Here is an 18,793-nt window from a genome sequence, read left to right on the forward strand (position 1 = left end):
TTTGGCCATGCGCTGAAATAAAGTATATATTAATATTTACTATAGAATTCACGTGCTTATTTGTTTTCCAGTTTACTGGAAATCAGTGGTAAGCTGACGGTGCATTACTGAACGCACGAATTCCATTCATCTTTAATTTCGCAGTGTTGTATCGGTTTGAGAACTCTTAATGGCTGTAGATAATGGTGTGCTATGTCCTTGGCGTTGTATAAGGGCTAAAATGTCTTGCTTAATAGCCTATCAACTTTATGCTACGAATGCATTTGCTAGACGTTTTCCGAATGTCGTCTACCTAGAAACTTGAAGCTTATATGAAACTGGTCATTGCAGACATCACTGCCTCATTACTTATCCCGTACATCTATGGTTTTATTCATTCCATGTCTATTCATTTGAATTTGCATTTATAGAAGTTAATTTCATAATTTTAGTTCAACCAAGAAAAAGAGAACATCGAGGATTTTACATGGAAAGCCTTTATTTTTACTTCACAATTGCATACCTTTCCATACGTAGAAGAGATCCCTTTTGGTGAAATCACGCGTTTGAGGGTTGAATTTGTAGTGCACTGTTTCCACTAATTACACATTGTCGTATAAGGGATTGTTGGAATGAACTCAGTAGAGTGATTCTCTCTCTCTCTTTCTACGCTGGAGTGAATTTTATTTTCTTAGTCCAATGTCTATTTACCTGCCCATGATAAACATGTATGAATTCAGAAATATTATAAAACATCTAATTACCAGTATCTTAATTGTCCCGTTGTAATGGCTGTTAAGAATGTAGCAATAGTCCTCAAGGTACCGTGCTTTCCGTCAGCCAATCAGAGGACGCCATTCCCGTTTTCGTCAGAGCAGAATGACTCGGACGCTTGTGTTTGGCTTAAAAGTGGTGGTAAGCAATTACTGGATAGAATCAAAACTGACTCCGAGGATCAGTACATTGAACTGCAGTTTGGTCAACGTTGTGTTGATAGACAAAAGCAGATGTGTTCGGAAGTTTGCACGATTGTGACCTGAAGTGTTTGAACCGAAATGTGGTCGGTCATTGTGAAACATATTTGTTAATGTAAAACCATGTCGTTGCTTGCAATATCTTTTACGGAAGAACCTGTCGTGTTGAGTTTATAGGACCGTACGTTTGTCTTTCGTCATCCATCAGGTAAGTGGACCGAAAATGCTTTATGTAACTGCTCATGTAACTCATGTAAACTGATTTATGTTCAAGTCTTTCATCAAGAGTGAAAATAGTGCATTCATGATTTTGAGCCCCTGCTGCCGGTCTTCATTTGATCCGTGACCTTATGGGTTTAAGTAGAATTCTGCAACGTGGTGACTTGTTATTTAACATTGAATATTTTTGTTGAATATCCTACCGATATGTCAGCGGGCCATGCATTAGCATTTCCAAATTGACACCATTCATATTCATTTTCGGTGGCGTATTCCTGGGTGGATCGAAGCCCTTATACCGCGGCGAACTAGACTATGCCAGTTGACGTTTTTATATACAGTTTTACCTCCTGAACAAGAATTTAAGATATTTTTTCGGCCGGCTGTAATTAACATGTAAAAGGGGGACCGATGGGAATGCGGGGGTTAATTCTAAGCCTGCATTCCGCGGTACAGCCCAATGATGAGTTTTGGCTTGTCCACACAAGTCACAATGAGAATGAGGCGTCCCTTAATTTTCCATAACTTAACCGCGAAAAATATTAATTTAGCACAACCACACAATGTTTAACTTTTCATATATCAATATCCAGTGTTTTATTTTAAAGTAAATTTAATTATATTGCGGGTTTCTGAAATTCATGCTAAGGTCGGTGCCTTGTTCGTCTCATACCGTTGATCAATTTAGATGTATCTTTACTGATAAGCTAGCGGAACAAGATTATAGTGTTTCACCCGGCGACAGGATTATTCCTGTAATACTGAGGTGCACTGGCTGCATATCAAAGCTAGAATGATTGCGTAATGAAGCAAGAAATATTGTTCCTCAAATAGTTTAAAAGCTATGCATGTAATACAGCCAACAGATAAAGTAGAAAAATGAACTGCTAGAACACCCCGAATTATTGTAACAAAGATGGAAGACGAATGTTGGGTTTAGAGATCAGGAATGTAGGTTCAAGAAAAAAACTTCCTTCAAACGACAGGAGTGTGGATTTGTCAATATAGAGTACGTCGTGTTAATTTCAGAATAGGTTTACATTCTTGTTCATAAGACGAGTGTGCTGTTCTCGGAGCGCATTCAACTTAAACTGGACCCAAAGAAAAATACACGCTGCTATTTCATAATATTGAAAGTCTCTTAAGAGAGCAATTGTATGGTAAGTTTAGAAATCTTCGGTATTCTTCAGGACTAACAATGACCACAGAATATGGGAACCTGCACAACCAGATCGTATCCTTGCTGTTGGCGTAAGCTCATCAGTTACGTTGTAAATTACCTAGAAGTGAAGTAGGTAAGTTTCAAAACATCCAGCAATTATTTGTGAAGTGTAAAGATTTCAGGGTGAAGGTAGAAAGCTCACGATAAGCCAATTCCAGTAATTGTTCCTTAGTCTTTATTTTTGGGAAGCTCCTAAACGTACTAGCTTAGAGGTATTACAATATAGTAAAAATAAATAGAAACTGCAAACACGTAAATTTGGTTTAGTGAAGACGATGGCTCAGTTATGAAAAGTTTTGTTAGGTACATGTTAGTGTCAAGAAGGCCTGTTTAGCAGTATTCATCAATAGAATTTAAATGCTTTTGGCAACTAAAAGTTCGATAGTGGAGGATATAGCCTGCGAAAATACTATTAAAAATTCAACTAAATGTTGACAATGTTTTCCGTTAACTATATGTAACCCGTGCACCTTAATAATTGACCTTTTGACTGATATTTTACTTTTTGCAGGCGTGTCCTGAGCTTAACAATAATACTTATGGTCCTGCATCGTTGAGAACAAACATTTCGAAACCGTGGGGCACAACAACGAAGGTAAGGGGAGAATAACTGTTACTGTACTTTTGAAGGTTAAGATTCCAAAATAAATTACAAGAACTAGGGCAGTAAAGAATGTCAGTGCCTTTTAACCGCAGGGAAATTGTATTGAATTTTTTGTTGAAGATTCCGTTGTCTTTACCCTGAAGGATAAGTGGTACTTTCATTGTAATTGAACATCGGATAGTCAGCAAATTTGAGTTGAGAAGTGAGTTGTGAAAATTACTTCTCAAGATCAGGTTTTTCATAATGCTCAGTGTGCTTTTTGACATTTTTGGGGTGGAGGCGGATTTTAATTTAATATTCATCCAACAACTAAAACGACCACAGTAGGAATCAATAGATTTTCTGGTTGAAAACCAAAAGTGAATGGATTACACCAGCAGGCTTGTTGGAAGCAGAATTTTTTTTAATTGAGGTCAACATTCTGACTAGCCAGGTGGCTTCTGGCTCCAATCTGTCAACTGTATAAGGTTCAAATGGATTAGGGTTGTATGTCAGTGATTAAAGGAGACAATCTTTCCAGTTCCTAGACATGGTTTATTTTTAGGGATTTTAACATAACTTTGGTAAAAAGTATTTAACTTATAGATTGGTTTTGCTGCAGGAGTCCATTATAAATCGTGAATTTGTCATATCCACGACATCTTGAGAAAGATAGTGGAGAATGAGAGAGTTCGAAGTATGTTAAGTGAAGGGAGCATAAACCCCGTGAATCAAAGTGGAGATAATCGATTAAAGAATAATGCCATAACCTTTAGGTAGCCAACGATTAGCGAGTTAAATATCGAAGATGTTTCTTTCTGTTAGGAAAAAAAATTATTTGATACGGTTTGTGTGGAATTTTTCCCCATGGTGCCACAGACATTTTACTAATAGTGAAAGAGCGAGCATGCAGATTTGTCAGAATTATAGACAGGTTAGCTGCTTTACTATTGATGAGTTTAGGTGTGAGGCATATTTTTCAAAGTATCCATCTTGAAAAAAAAAACAATTGACTTACCACAGGTAGCCTACAATATTTTCATCCTAATTACTGTGTATCTTAAGTAGCCCTCATTTTTTTGTTCCTTGTGATTTATGATTTATCTTCTGCAGGTGGATCTTGAACTTAAAGCTTAAGCGCGCTGAACACCGAACTGCTACTTTGCGTCTGTCAAGGAGAAAGTGATCGCGAGAAATACAGCTTACTAGATGCTCATTGGTGTTAATCTCTGAAGGTAAGAGTACGGCATAATAGAGATGTAAACATTTAAAATGAAATGGGATTCCAGGGAAGTTGTAGTCTAGTTTTAAGTAATACTTGCTTTTAACGATTTAGGAAAATTGTAAGGAATCCGACTGGAGTAACAGATTCTAATTGTGAGGTATTAAATCCATGAACAAAATTTTTCTTTTAATAATAAGAATGACCTTCATAGTTATGGCTCAAATCTAGTACTATTTAAAGTAAAAAAAATTATCTTAGATTCGTAGAGAAAATCTGAAAAGTTCTGTGGACCTTTGTAGAAAAAATAATCCAAATTATTTGAGTTGGATTAATTCCCTGTACCACTGCAGTACCAGTTTTAGATGATCCTTAACCTTAAACTAAAACTGCTGTATTTCTGTTGCTATATATACCTACTCCTTTGTACTCTTAGTCATTCAAATACCATTGGGTTAAGCTAATAGCTGCTTTGCCAGGAGTTTGTAATACCATTGAGCTAACAGTAAGAAAAGGCTATTTTCTTATTTGGACATTTTAACAGCATATCAGGCCTTGGAATTGTCTCCACAACCTGAACAGTTGAAAATATTGCAAATACGGGCTTTTGATGTTCCTTGGCATACAAGCAGGATGTCTTTTTGGGAATTTGCAAACTACGTGGTTATCAAAAGGTGACTTATTTGACGTGTCAGTGAAGCAAGGTAGATTTTTTTTCAGTGAAGCGAAGTATAGTTTCCAGTTCAGTGAAGTGAGGTAAAATTTCTTTGTAGAATGAGAATTTTCAGGTAGTATTTTTGGGGGGTGAAAATAGGTAGGATTTTTGGGGGTGAAAAGAGGTAGGATTTTTGGAGGGTGAAAATAGGTAGGATTTTTGGGGGGTGAAAAGATTGGTAGGATTTTTGGGGGGGGTAAAGAGAGGTATGATTTTTGGGGGGTGGAAAAGAGGTAGGATTTTGGGGGGGTGAAAAGAGGTAGCCTTTTTAGAGGGTGAAAAAAGGTAGGATTTTTGGGGTGTGGAAAGAGGTAGGATTTTTGGGGTGTGGAAAGAGGTAGGATTTTTAGGGGGTTAAAAGAGGTAGGATTTTTTGTGGGGTGAAAAGAGGTAGGATTTTTGTTTTGGTGAAATGAGGCAGGATTTTTTCTGGTGAAAAGGCGAAGGATTTTTTTATGTGAAAAAAGGCAAGGTTATTTTGTGGTGTGTGAAAAGAAGATAGGATTTTTATTTTGGTGAAAAAGTAGGAAAAAATTTTATTTTGGTGAACAAGGAGGTTTTTTAGATTTTTTTTTTTTTTGTGAAAAGAAAAGGTTAGGATTTTTTTTTATTTTGGTTGAAAGATGGAAAAGGATTTTTATTTTGGTGAAAAGTTAGGATTTGTATTTTGGTGAAAAGTTAGGATTTGTATTTTGGTGAAAAGTTAGGATTTTTATTTTAGTGAAAAGAGGTAGGATTTTAATTTTGGTGAAAAAACGAGTTTAGGATTTTTTTTGTTTTATTTTGGTGAAAAGAAGTTGGATTTGTATTTTGGTTGAAAAGATTGGATTTTTGTTTTATTTTGTAAAAGAGGTAAGGATTTTTAATTTTGGTGAAAAGAGGTGGATTTTAATTTTGGTGAAAAGAGGTAGGATTTTATTTGGGGGGTGAAAAAACGTAGGATTTTTTTGGTGAAAAGAGGCAGGATTTTCATTTTGGTGAAAAGAGGTAGGATTTTTATTTTGGTGAAAAGAGGTAGGTATTTTTATTTTGGTAAAAGAAAAGGTAGGATTTTTATTTTGGTGAAAAGGTAGGATTTTTATTTTGGAGAAAAGGTATGATTTTTATTTTGGAGAAAAGGTATGATTTATATTTTGGTGAAAAGAGGTAGGATTTATATTTTGGTGAAAAGAGGTAGGATTTATATTTTGGTGAAAAGAGGTAGGATTTATATTTTGGTGAAAAGAGGTAGGATTTATATTTTGGGGGTGAAAAGAGGTAGGATTTTTTTGGGGTGAAAAGAGGTAGGATTTTTTTGGGGGTGAAAAGAGGTAGGATTTTAAGAGGGTGAAAAGAGGAAAGATTTTTGTGGGGTGAAAAGATGCAGGATTTTTCTGTGAAAAGACTTAGGATTTGGGGTGAAAGAGGTAGGATATTTTTGGGGTGAAAAGAGGTAGGATTTTTTTGGGGTGAAAAGAGGTAGGATTTTTTGGGGGTGAAAAAAGGTAGGTGGGGGTGGGAGGATTTTTGGGGGTGTGAAAAGAGGTAGGTTTTTTTTTGTGAAAATCAGGTAGACTCAGGGGTAATGTAAGTTTTTTCAGTAAAATGGGGCAAGGTTTTTCAGCAAAATGGGGCATGATTTTTTTTTTTTTTTTTTTCAGGAAAATGGGGCGAGATTTTTTTTCAGTAAAATAAGGTAAGATTTTTGTTTTCAGTAAAATAGGGCAAGATTTTTTCAGTAAAAGGGGCGGGGGCAAGATTTTGTTTTCAGTAAAATGGGGGCAAGGGTTTTTTTCTTCAGTAAAATGGGGGCAAGATTTTTTTTTTCAGTAAAACGTGGGCAAGATTATTTTTTGTAGTGAAATGGGGTATGATTATTCAGTGAAATGAGATAGGTTGCTTTAAGTGAAAGTGTTTTTTAATGTAGGTTTTGTAATGAAATGAAGATTTTTTTAATGTGTAGGATTTATTTGGGTGAAAAGAGGTAGGATTTTTTTGGGGGGAGAAAAGAGGTAGGATTTTTGGGGGAGAAAAGAGGTAAGATTTTTGGGGGGTGATAAGAGGTAGGAATTTTGGAGAGTGAAAAGAGGTAGTATTTTTTGGGGGGTGAAAAGAGGTAGTATTTTTTGGGGGGGTGAAAAGAGGTAGGATTTTTTGGGGGGTGAAAAGAGGTAGGATTTTTGGGGGGGTGAAAAGAGGTAGGATTTTTGGGGGGTGAAAAGAGGTAGGATTTTTGGGGGGTGTGAAAAGAGTAGGATTTTTTTGGGGTGAAGAGGTAGGATTTTTTTTGGGTGAAAAGAGGTAGGATTTTTTTGGGGTGAAGAGGTAGGATTTTTTGGGGGTGAAGAGGTAGATTTTTTGGGGGGTGAAGAGGTAGGATTTTTGGGGGGTGAAAATAGGTAGGATTTTTTGGGGGTGAAAAGAGGTAGGATTTTGGGGGGTGAAAAGAGGTAGCATTTTTGGGGGTGAAGAGGTTGGATTTTTTGGGGGGTGAAAAGAGGTAGGATTTTCTGGGTGAAATGAGGTAGGATTTTTTTCTGGTGAAAAGGCGTAGGATTTTTGTGGGTGAAAAGAGGCAGGATATTTTTTGGTGAAAAGAGGCAGGATATTTTTTGATGAAAAGAGGCAGGATATTTTTGGTGAAAAGAGGCAGGATTTTTTTTGGTGAAAAGAGGCAGGATTTTTATTTTGGTGAAAAGTTAGGATTTTTATTTTGGTGAAAAGAGGCAGGATTTTTATTTGGTGAAAAAGAGGCAGGATTTTTATTTTGGTGAAAAGAGGCAGGATTTTTATTTTGGTGAAAAGAGGTAGGATTTTTATTTTGGTGAAAAGAGGTAGGATTTTTATTTTGGTGAAAAGAGGTAGGATTTTTATTTGGTGAAAAGAGGTAGGATTTTTATTTTGGTGAAAAGAGGTAGGATTTTTTGGGGGGTGAAAAGTAGGTAGGATTATTTGGGGGTGAAAAGAGGTAGGATTTTTTGTGTGTGAAAAGAGGCAGGGTATTTTGTGGTGAAAAGTGTTAGGATATTTTTTGGTGAAAAGAGGCAGGATTTTTTTGGTGAAAGGAGGCAGGATTTTTTTGGTGAAAAGAGGTAGGATTTTCATTTTGTGAAAAGAGGTAGGATTTTCATTTTGGTGAAAAGAGGTAGGATTTTTTTTTGTGAAAAGAGGTAGGATTTTTATTTTGGTGAAGAGGTAGGATTTTCATTTTGGTGAAAAGAGGTAGGATTTTTATTTTGATGAAAAGAGGTAGGATTTTTATTTTGGTGAAAAGAGGTAGGATTTTTATTTTGGTGAAAAGAGGTAGGATTTTTATTTTGGTGAAAAGAGGTAGGATTTCATTTGGTGAAAAGAGGTAGGATTTTCATTTTTTTTTTTTATTTTGGTGAAAAGAGGTAGGATTTTTATTTTGGTGAAAAGAGGTAGGATTTTTATTTGGTGAAAAGAGGTAGGATTTTTATTTTGGTGAAAAGAGGTAGGATTTTTATTTTGGTGAAAAGAAGTAGGATTTATATTTTGGTGAAAAGAGGTAGGATTCTTGGGGGGTGAAAGGAGGTAGGATTTTTTTTGGGGGGGCGTGAAAAGACGTAGGATTTTTGTGTGAAAAGAATTAGGATTTTTTTTTTGTGAAAAGATGTAGGATTTTTTTGTGTGTGAAAAAAAGGCAGGATTTTTTGGGGGGTGGGGTGAGAAGGAGGATTTTTTTTGGGGGGGTGAAAAGGTAGGATTTTTTGGGGGTGAAAAGAGGTAGGTTTTTTGGGGATTGAAAAGAGGTAGGATTTTTGGGGGGGTGAAAAGAGGTAGGATTTTTTGGGGGTGAAAGAGGTAGGATTTTTTGGGGGTGAAAAGAGGTAGGATTTTCTGGGGATGAAAATATGAAGGATTTTTGAAGGGTGAAAAGAGGTAGGATTTTTTGGGGGTGAAATGAGGCAGGTTTTTTTTCTGGTGAAAAGGCGAAGGATTTTTTAGTGTAAAGAGAGGCAGGATATTTTTTGGTGAAAAGAGGCAGGATATTTTTTGGTGAAAAGAGGCAGGATATTTTTTGGTGAAAAGAGGCAGGATATTTTTTGGTGAAAAGAGGCAGGATTTTTATTTTGGTGAAAAGAGGTAGGATTTTTATTTTGGTGAAAAGAGGTAGAATTTTTATTTTGGTGAAAAGAAGGCAGTTCTTTTATTTTGGTGAAAAGAGGGAGGATTTTTTTTATTGGTGAAAAGATGTTTTAGGATTTTTATTTTGGTGAAAAGATGGATTTTTATTTTGGTGAAAAGATGTAGGATTTTTATTTTGGTGAAAAGAGGTAGGATTTTATTTTGGTGAAAAGAGGTAGGATTTTTATTTTGGTGAAAAGAGGTAGGATTTTTTTTGGTGAAAAGAGGTAGGATTTTTTGGTGATTGAAAAGAGGTGGGATTTTTATTTTGGTGAAAAAAGAGGTAGGATTTATATTTTGGGGTGAAGAGAGGTAGGATTTATATTTTGGGGTGAAGAGAGGTAGGATTTATATTTTGGGGTGAAGAGAGGTAGGATTTATATTTTGGTGAAAAGAGGTAGGATTTTTATTTTGGTGAAGAGAGGTAGGATTTTTATTTTGGTGAAGAGAGGTAGGATTTTTATTTTGGTGAAGAGAGGTAGGATTTTTATTTTGGTGAAGAGAGGTAGGATTTTTATTTTGGTGAAGAGAGTGTTAGGATTTTTATTTGGTGAGAGAGGTAGGATTTTTATTTGGTGAGAGAGGTAGGATTTTTTATTTTGGTGAGAGAAGGTAGATTTTTATTTTGGTGAAGAGAGGTGGATTTTTATTTTGGTGAAGAAGAGGTAGGATTTTTTATTTGGTGAAGAGAGGTAAGGATTTTTTATTTTGTGAAGAGAGGGAGGATTTTTTATTTGGTAAGAGAGGTAAGGATTTTTTATTTTGGTGAAGAGAGGTAGGAATTTTTTATTTGGTGAAGAGAGGTAGTGATTTTTATTTGGTGAAGAGAGGTAGGATTTTTATTTTGGCTGTGAAGAGAGTAGGATTTTTTATTTGGTGAAGTTTGAAGAGAGGTAGGATTTTTATTGGTTAAGAGAGGTTAGGATTTTTTTTTGGTGAAGAGCGGTAGGATTTTTATTTGGTGAAGAGAGGTAGGATTTTTATTTGGTGAAGAGAGGTAGACTTTTTTTATTTGGTTGGAAAGAGAGGTAGGATTTTATTTTGGGAAGAGAGGTCGATTTTTATTTTGGTGAAAAGATATAGGATTTTTTAGCGGGTGAAAGAGGTAGGATTTTTATTTTGGTGAAAAGAGGTAGGATTTTTATTTTGGTGAAAAGAGGTAGGATTTTTGGGGGGTGAAAAGAGGTGGAGTTTTGGGGGGGTGTGAAAAAGAGGTGGGATTTTGGGGGGTGAAAAGAGGTAGGATTTTTTTTTTTGGGGGTGGGTGAAAAAACTTAGGATTTTTCTGTGAAAAGACATAGGATTTTTTTTTTGGTGAAAAGAGGTAGGATTTTTTGGAGGTGAAAAGAGGCAGGATTTATTATGGTGAAAATAGGCAGGATTTATTTTTGGTGAAAAAAAATAGGCAGGATTTATTTTGGTGAAAAGTCTGGATTTTATTTTGGTGAAAAAGAGGTCGGAATTTTATTTTGGTGAAAAAAGGTAGGATTTTTATTATGGAGAAAAGAGGGATGATTTTTATTTTAGTGAAAGAGGCAGGATTTATATTTTGGTGGAAAAGAGGTAGGATTATTTGGGGGTGAAAAGAAGTAGGATTTTTTTGGGGATGAAAAGAGGTAGGATTTTTGGGGGGTGTGAAAAGAGGTAAGTTTTTTGGGTGTGTGAAAAGAGTACGATTTTTCGGGGGGTGAAGAGGTAGGATTTTTGGGGGGTGAAAAGAGGTAGGATTTTTGGGGGGTGAAAAGAGGTAGGATTTTTTGGGGGGGAAAAGAGGTAGGATTTTTTATTTTTAGGGGGTGGGGGTGAATGAGGAGGTAGGTTTTTGGGGGTTGAAAAGAGGTAGGGTTTTTTGCGGGGTGGAAAGGTGTAGGATTTTTTTCTAGTGAAAAGGCGAAGGATTTTTTTTGGTGAAAAGGCGTAGGATTTTTTCTGGATTTCTTTGGGGTGAGAAGAGGTAGGATTTTTTTTGTGAAAAGAGGTAGATTTTTTTGGTGGGAGGGGTAGATTTTTTTTTTCGGTGGGGAGGGGTAAGATTTTTTTTCGGTGGGAGGGGTAAGATTTTTTTTCGGTGGGGAGGGGTAGGATTTTTCATCAGGAAATTGGGGCATGATTTTTCTTTCTGGAAAATGGGTCAAGATTTTTTTTTTAGTAAAATAGGGGCAACATTTTTTGTTTTCAGCAAAATATGGCAAGATTTTTTCCGTAAAAAGGGGGGGGGGGCAAGATTTTGTTTTCAGTAAAATGGGGGGCAAGATTATTTTTTTTTAATGAGATAGGATTTTGGGTGGTGGAAAGAGAGAGGATTTTTGGGGGGTGGAAAGAGGTAGGTAGGATTTTTTTTTGGGGGGGTGGAAAGAGGTAGGACTTTTGGGGGGTGGAAAGAGATAGGACTTTTGGGGGGTGGAAAGAGATAGGACTTTTGGGGGATGAAAAGAGGTAGGACTTTTGGGGGGTGAAAAGAGATAGGACTTTTGGGGGGTGAAAAGAGATAGGACTTTTGGGGGTGAAAAGAGATAGGACTTTTGGGGGGTGAAAAGAGATAGGACTTTTGGGGGATGTAAAGAGATAGGACTTTTTGGGGATGAAAAGAGGTAGGACTTTTTGGGGATGAAAAGAGGTAGGACTTTTTGGGAATGAAAAGAGGTAGGACTTTTTGGGATGAAAAGAGGTAGGACTTTTTGGGGATGAAAAGAGGTAGGATTTTTGGTTTTGGGGGGTGAAAAGAGGTAGGAACTTTTGGGGGGTGGAAAAGGAGGTAGGACTTTTGGGGGGTGAAAAGAGGTAGGACTTTTGGGGGTGAAAAGAGGTAGGACTTTTGGGGGTGAAAAGAGATAGGACTTTTGGGGGGTGAAAAGAGATAGGACTTTTGGGGGGAAAAGGGGGGTGAAAAGAGATAGGACTTTTGGGGGATGATGAGAGTAGGACTTTTGGGGGGTGAAAAGAGATAGGACTTTTGGGGATGAAAAGAGATAGGACTTTTGATGTGAAAATTGGAGAGGTAGGACTTTTGGGGGGGGGTGACAAGAGGTAGGACTTTTGGGGGGTGGGGGATGAAAAGAGGTAGGACTTTTGGGGGATGAAAAGAGGTAGGACTTTTGGGGGATGAAAAGAGGTAGGACTTTTTGGGGGATGAAAAGAGGTAGGACTTTTTGGGGAGAAAAAGAGGTAGGGACTTTTTGGGGGATGAAAAGAGGTAGGACTTTTTGGGGGTTGAAAAGAGTAGGGACTTTTGGGGGTTGAAAAGAGGTAGGACTTTTGGGGGTTGAAAAGAGGTAGGACTTTTTTGGGGGTTGAAAAGAGGTAGGACTTTTTGGGGGTTGTAAAAGAGGTAGGACTTTTGGGGGTTGAAAATAGATGGTAGGTGGTTTTTGGGGGTTGAAAAGAGGGTAGGACTTTTTCTCTGAAAAGATGTAGACTTTTTGGGGGTTGAAAAGAGGTAGGATTTTTTGGGGGTTGAAAAGAGGTAGGACTTTTTGGGGGTTGAAAAGAGGTAGGACTTTTTGGGGGTTGAAAAGAGGTAGGACTTTTTTGGGGGTTGGGGGAAAAGAGGTAGGACTTTTTGGGGGTTGAAAAGAGGTTAGGACTTTTTGGGGGTTGAAAAGAGGTAGGACTTTTTGGGGGTTGAAAAGAGATAGGACTTTTGGGGGTTGAAAGAGGTAGGACTTTTTGGGGGGGTGAAAAGAAGGTAGGACTTTTTGGGGGGGATGAAAAGAGGTAGGAGTTTTTCTGAAAAGAGGTAGGACTTTTTGGGGGGGTGAAAAGAGGTAGGACTTTTTGGGGGGGTGAAAAGAGGTGGGACTTTTTTGGGTGAAAAGAGGTGGGACTTTTTGGGGGGGTGAAAAGAGTGGGATGGGGGGGTGAAAAGAGGTAGGGACTTTTTGGGGGGGTGAAAAGAGGTAGGACTTTTTGGGGGGGTGAAAAGAGGTAGGACTTTTTGGGGGGGTGAAAAGAGGTAGGACTTTTTGGGGGGGTGAAAAGAGGTGGACTTTTTTGGGGGGAAAGGGTGAAAAGAGGTAGGACTTTTTGGGGGGGCGAAAGAGGTAGGACTTTTTGGGGGGGCGAAAAGAGGTAGGACTTTTTGGGGGGGTGAAAAGAGGAGGTAGGATTTTTGGGTGATGAAAAGAGGTAGGATTTTTTTTTGGGGGGGGGGGTTTGTGAAAAAAGTAGGATTTTCTGGGAAAAGACACAGGTTTTTTTTTTGGTGAAAAAGAGTAGGAATTTTTGGAGGTGAAAATAGGCAGGATTTTTTGGAGGTGAAAATAGGCAGGATTTATTTTGGTGAAAAGAGGCAGGATTTATTTTTGGTGAAAAGAGGCCTGATTTTATTTTGGTGAAAAAGAGGTCGAATTTTTATTTGGTGAAAAGAGGTCGGATTTTTTATTTTGGTGAAAAAAGGTCGGATTTTTATTATGGAGAAGAGAGGTATGATTTTTATTTTGGTGAAAGAGGATTAGAAATTTATATTTTGGTGAAAAGAGGTAGGATTTTTGGGGGGTGAAAAGAGGTAGGATTTTTTGGGGGGTGAAAAGTAGGTAGGATTTTTTGGGGGGTGAAAAGTAGGTAGGATTATTTGTGGGGTGAAAAGTAGGTGGACTTTTTGGGGGGTGAAAGAGGTAGGACTTTTGTGGGGAAAAGTGTAGGACTTTTTGGGGGTGAAAAGAGTATAGCTTTTGGGGATGAAAAGAGATAGACTTTTGGGGGATGAAAAAGAGGATCGGAACTTTTGGGGGAGAAAGAGATAGATTTTGGGGGATTGAAAAAGGAGATTGTGGGGATGAAAAGAGATAGGACTTTTGGGGATTAAAAGAGATAGGACTTTTGGGGGTGAAAAGAGATGGACTTTTGGGGGGTGAAAAGAGATGAACTTTTGGGGGTGAAAAGAGTTAGGAACTTTTTGGGGGTGAAAAGAGGTGGGACTTTTGGGGGGGTGAAAAGAGGTAGACACGATGAAAAAGGTAGGACCTTTTGGGGGGTGAAAAGAGGTAGGACTTTTGGGGGGTGGGAAAAGAGATAGGACTTTTGGGGGGGAAAAAGGTAGACTTTTGGGGGATGAAAAGAGAAATATGAAAAAACTTTTGGGGGGTGAAAAGAGGCAGGACTTTTTGGGGGGTGAAAAGAGGTTTTAGGACTTTTTGTGAAAAGAGTAGGACTTTGGGGGGTGAAAAGAGGTAGGACTTTTTGTGGGTTGAAAATAGGCAGGACTTTTGGGGGGTGAAAAGAGGCAGACTTTTGGGGGTGAAAAGAGGCGGACTTTTGGGGGGTGAAAGAGGCAGACTTTTTTGGGGGTGAAAGAGGCAGGACTTTTGGGGGGTGAAAAAGAGGCAGGACTTTTGGGGGTGAAAAGCAGGACTTTTGGGGGGTGAAAAAGAGGCGGCTTTTGGGGGGTGAAAAGAGGCAGACGATTGGGGGTGGAAAAAGAGGCAGGCTATTGGGGGGTGAAAAGTGGCAGACTATTGGGGGATGAAAGAGATAGGACTTTTGGGGGGTGGGGTGAAAAAGAGGTAGGACTTTTGGGGGATGAAAAGAGATAGGACTTTTGGGGGGTGAAAAGAGATAGACTTTTTGGGGTAATGGAAAAGAGATAGGACTTTTTGGGGTATGTAAAGAGATAGGACTTTGGGGGTGAAAAAGAGGTAGGACTTTAGGGGGGTGAAAAGCGGTAGGACTATTGGGGGGGATGAAAAAGAGGTAGGACTTATTGGGGGGTGAAAGAGGTAGGACTATTGGGGGGTGAAAAGAGGTAGGACTATGGGGGGTGAAAAGAGGTAGGACTTTGGGGGGTCCTTACAGACCTTACCTTACAGACCTTACAGTTCGTTCGGGTTGCCCCAGGTCCCTCAGTGTGAGGCACCTTAATGTCTACCAGAGAGTTGCTAGTACATCTTCCGGTATATTTTGCATCTTCCAATCTTGGATGGTCTGGGATGCAGCTTAGATATTTGTCGAGCTCATTCTTCAACACATCTACGCTCACTCCTGATATATTCCTCAGATGAGCTGACAACGCATTGAATAGACGCTGCATTATCGATGCTGGTGCGTAGTGGATTAATGCCTGTGTGCTTTCCTTATTTTTTCCTGGTATTTTTTTGGGCACATTAATCTACCTCTGCTCTTTCTGATATTTTTAGTTCCATGATATTTTCTGTTATTCCTTCTATCTGTTTCCATGCCTGAATTATCATGTAGCGTTCTCTTCTCCTTTCTAGACACTATAATTTTAAGGATTGTAGTCTTTCCCAGTAGTCAAGGTCCTCAACCTCTTCTTTTCTAGCTGTAAAGGACCTTTGTATACTCTATTTGTGCAATATCCTTTTGATAGTATGGGTACCATATCATATTGCAATATTAAAGTGGACTACGAACATATGTTTTATAAAGCATAATCATGTGTTCAGCTTTTCTTGTTTTGAAGTGCCGTAACAACATTCCCATTTTTGCTTTACATTTTGCCAATAGAATTGCTATTTGATCATTGCATAACATGTTCCTATTCATCATCACACAAGGTCTTTAACTGGCTTCCTTATTTGTGATTGTCTCATTATTAGGTCCCCTATATGCATATAGCTTTCCCGCTCTGTCTCCATAATTTATTGATTCAAATTTATCAGAGTTAAATACCATCCTATTTTCCTCTGCCCAATCATATACTTTGTTAAGGTATCTTTGTAGAGCGTTCCTATCTTCATCACCAGTAATTTTCTCTACTTATTCTTGTGTCATCAGCGAAACTACTCACTACCGAATTCCTTAACATACTGTCTATGTCTTCAATCATAATAACAAACAGTATTGCAGCTAACACCCGTACCTTGTGGCACACCGGATATTACCTTGGTTTCATCCGATTTCTCAGTTGTTTGCAATAACTATCTGTTTTCTGTTGTGTAAAAATTCTTTTAACTCATCTTCCTACTTTATCTACGATATTGTGTTTTTCTAATTTTCTTTGCTAATATATTATGGTCTACTTTGTCAAAAGCTTTTGCAAAGTCTAGATAAAACCACATCTGTTTCATTTCCGCTTTTCATATTTTTGAATATGTTCTCACGGTGGACTAACAGTTGGGTTTGTGTACTTTTTCCGGGTACGAAACCGTGTTGTCCTATATTAAACAAATTATTTTTTATTAAATGTTTCATAATGTTTTTCTTCATTACCCTTTCATACACTTCATAATATGTGATGTTAGACTCACAGGCCTAAAATTACTTGCCTCTAGTCTTGATCCACTTTTGAAAGTAGGGGTGATATATGCTAATTTGTGCTCATCATAAATCTTGCCTGTATCTACACTTTGTCTTAATAAAATATTGCAAGTGGCTTTGCGATAGAATGAACTACTTTCTTTTAACAAAATAGCAGTGACTCCATCAGGCCATTATTTCAGCAGCTCCATTTTTAATTTCATAATTGCCTGCACAATATCAGCTTCATTGATTTCTATGTCAGCTAAATATTCACTATTTCGTCCCTTACTTCTATATCATTATCTTCATTATCTATTCTAGGGGTGAATTCTCTTATATCGTTCTGCCAGTATGTTGCAAATTTCCTTTTTTTCATTCGTTAATCTCCCTTCAATTCTCAGAGGGCAATATTTCTATTCTTTTATTCATCATCTTCGCATATGAGTATAATAGTTTGGGGTTTGCTTGATATTTAATTGGGTTTTTCTTCCAAGTCCCGTTTTCATTTTCTTTTGATTGTATAATCTTTTGTTCTGCATTTTCTATCTTACTTTTTAGTTCTATAACTTTCCATGCATTTTTGTCTTTTGCAAGACCTTTTTTCCACTTTCGATTTTCTGGAACAAGATCCTTCTGTCTCTTGGTATGCATGAATGATGTTTACTTTTCTTCTTCGGTATATATTTATCCACTATATTCTCTAATATTTTATATAATATCTCCGTATTTACCCTTATGTCATCGCTTACGAAAATGTTATCCCAATCTTTGTTTAATTCTTCATTTATTTCTGACCATTTTATATTTTTACTGTAGAAGTTGTATTTTCATATCCTTCCCACTTTTTTCATTTCTTGCTTATCTCTGTTTTCACTTGCTTTGGAATGAACTGTTAATTCTATGACATTATGGTCTGAAATACTCGCATTATAAACTATTATTTCTTTAACATAATTCATCTCGTTCACAAATACTAGGTCTAAAGTATTTTCCTTCTTGTTGGCAGGTGATTTATTTGTTGAATGTTGTATTCTAGTAGCATATCTAATAGCTTTTCGAATTGCCTCGTATCTTCTGCACTACTATTACTCTCTTTTTTATATGTATAAGTACAACCACAATCTCCTATTCGTTCTTTCCATTCTACGAAAGGGAAGGAAGTTGAAGTCACCCAGATAGGAGAAAAGTCCAGTCCTTGTGATTTCTACATATATCATCCAATTTTTCAATTAAGTCAAACTCTTTAGTATTAGGAGGTCTATATATTACTATGTTCATTAATTTTCAGATTCAAATTCTACCGCTATTAGTTCACATTCTGAGTTACTATATTTCTTATATATTTTTTCTTGTTTTTTGTCTTTCCCATATATTGCGGTTGCCCCCTTGATTCCATATTTTTTCTATCTGATCTAATAAGTTTGTGGTGGTTTCCTTTATTTGATCATCAGTTCCCAGTTCTTCTTGGGGAAAATACCAGGTTTCACTTCTATTCAAGTTATATCTATTTTCTTTTCAATTTGGGTTAGTTCTTCTAAGTACTCTATTTTCTTTTTGAGTTTACTCGTAACTAAACCCTGCGCATTGATCACTATGACGTTTGCGTGTTTTCTCCTTCATTTAATATTGGTAGTAATAAGGATTTTCCTATGTCTCTTTCCTGTTTCTGTATGTTGTTTCTTTTTTTCATTTCCAGAAATTCTGACATTAAAGAATCCAACTTTTCCATAATATTTGATCTTCCTTCATCATAATTATTCATTTTGTGTCCGAATCTCCAATTTTCTCCGTTTCTGCAATATCCTCTTGCATAATAAATACAGTTATTATCTCTTGAAAGAGGTAGGACTTTTGGGGGGATGAGAAGAGGTAGGACTTTTGGGGGATGAAAAGAGAGAGGACTTTTGGGGGATGAAAAGAGATAGGACTTTTGGGGATGAAAAGAGATAGGACTTTTGGGGATGAAAAGAGGTTGGATTTTTTGGGGGATGGGGGAAAAGAGTAGGATTTTTGGGGGATGAAAAGAGGTGGGCCTTCGGGGGATGAAAAGAGGTAAGACTTTTGGGGGATGAAAAGAGGTAGGACTTTTGGGGGATGAAAAGAGGTAGGACTTTTGGGGGATGAGAAAAGTAGGTTTTTCTTTTGGGGATGAAAAGAGGTATGTTCTTTGGGGGTGGGGGGGTGGGGACGGGGGATAAAAGACTCTTGGGGGATGAAAAGAGTTAGGACTGGGGATGAAAACGGGGGAGTTTAGGGGGGACTTGTGGGGGAAAAATGGAGGGGGGTAGGTTTTCTTTTGGGGGTGAAAAAAGATTTTATGATCTCTTTGGGGGATGAAAAGAGTTAGGACTTTTGGGGATGAAAAGAGTTAGGACTTTTGGGGATGAAAAGGTTAGGACTTTGGGGGATGAAAAGAGAAAGGACTGGGGGATGGAAAAAGAAAAGACTTTTGGGGGGATGAAAGAGAAAGGACTATAGGGGGGGTGAAAAAGAGATAGGGACTTTTGGGGATGAAAAGAGATAGACTTTGGGGGATGAAAAGAGATAGGACTTTTGG

General features: G+C 37.6%; 1 long non-coding RNA gene across 1 annotated transcript in view; it reads left to right on the forward strand.

Annotated features, from left to right (window-relative positions):
* Positions 1 to 897: 897 nt before the first annotated feature.
* Positions 898 to 18,793, forward strand: part of LOC135215285 (uncharacterized) — a 31,277-nt gene continuing 13,381 nt past the window's right edge. The window contains exons 1-3 of the long non-coding RNA XR_010314662.1: positions 898 to 1,161; positions 2,906 to 2,989; positions 4,091 to 4,212. This is a non-coding gene — a long non-coding RNA (uncharacterized LOC135215285). The remainder of the gene's footprint in view (positions 1,162 to 2,905; positions 2,990 to 4,090; positions 4,213 to 18,793) is intronic.

Source organism: Macrobrachium nipponense, chromosome 5, assembly GCF_015104395.2.
Source record: "Macrobrachium nipponense isolate FS-2020 chromosome 5, ASM1510439v2, whole genome shotgun sequence".
Taxonomy (NCBI): domain Eukaryota; kingdom Metazoa; phylum Arthropoda; class Malacostraca; order Decapoda; family Palaemonidae; genus Macrobrachium; species Macrobrachium nipponense.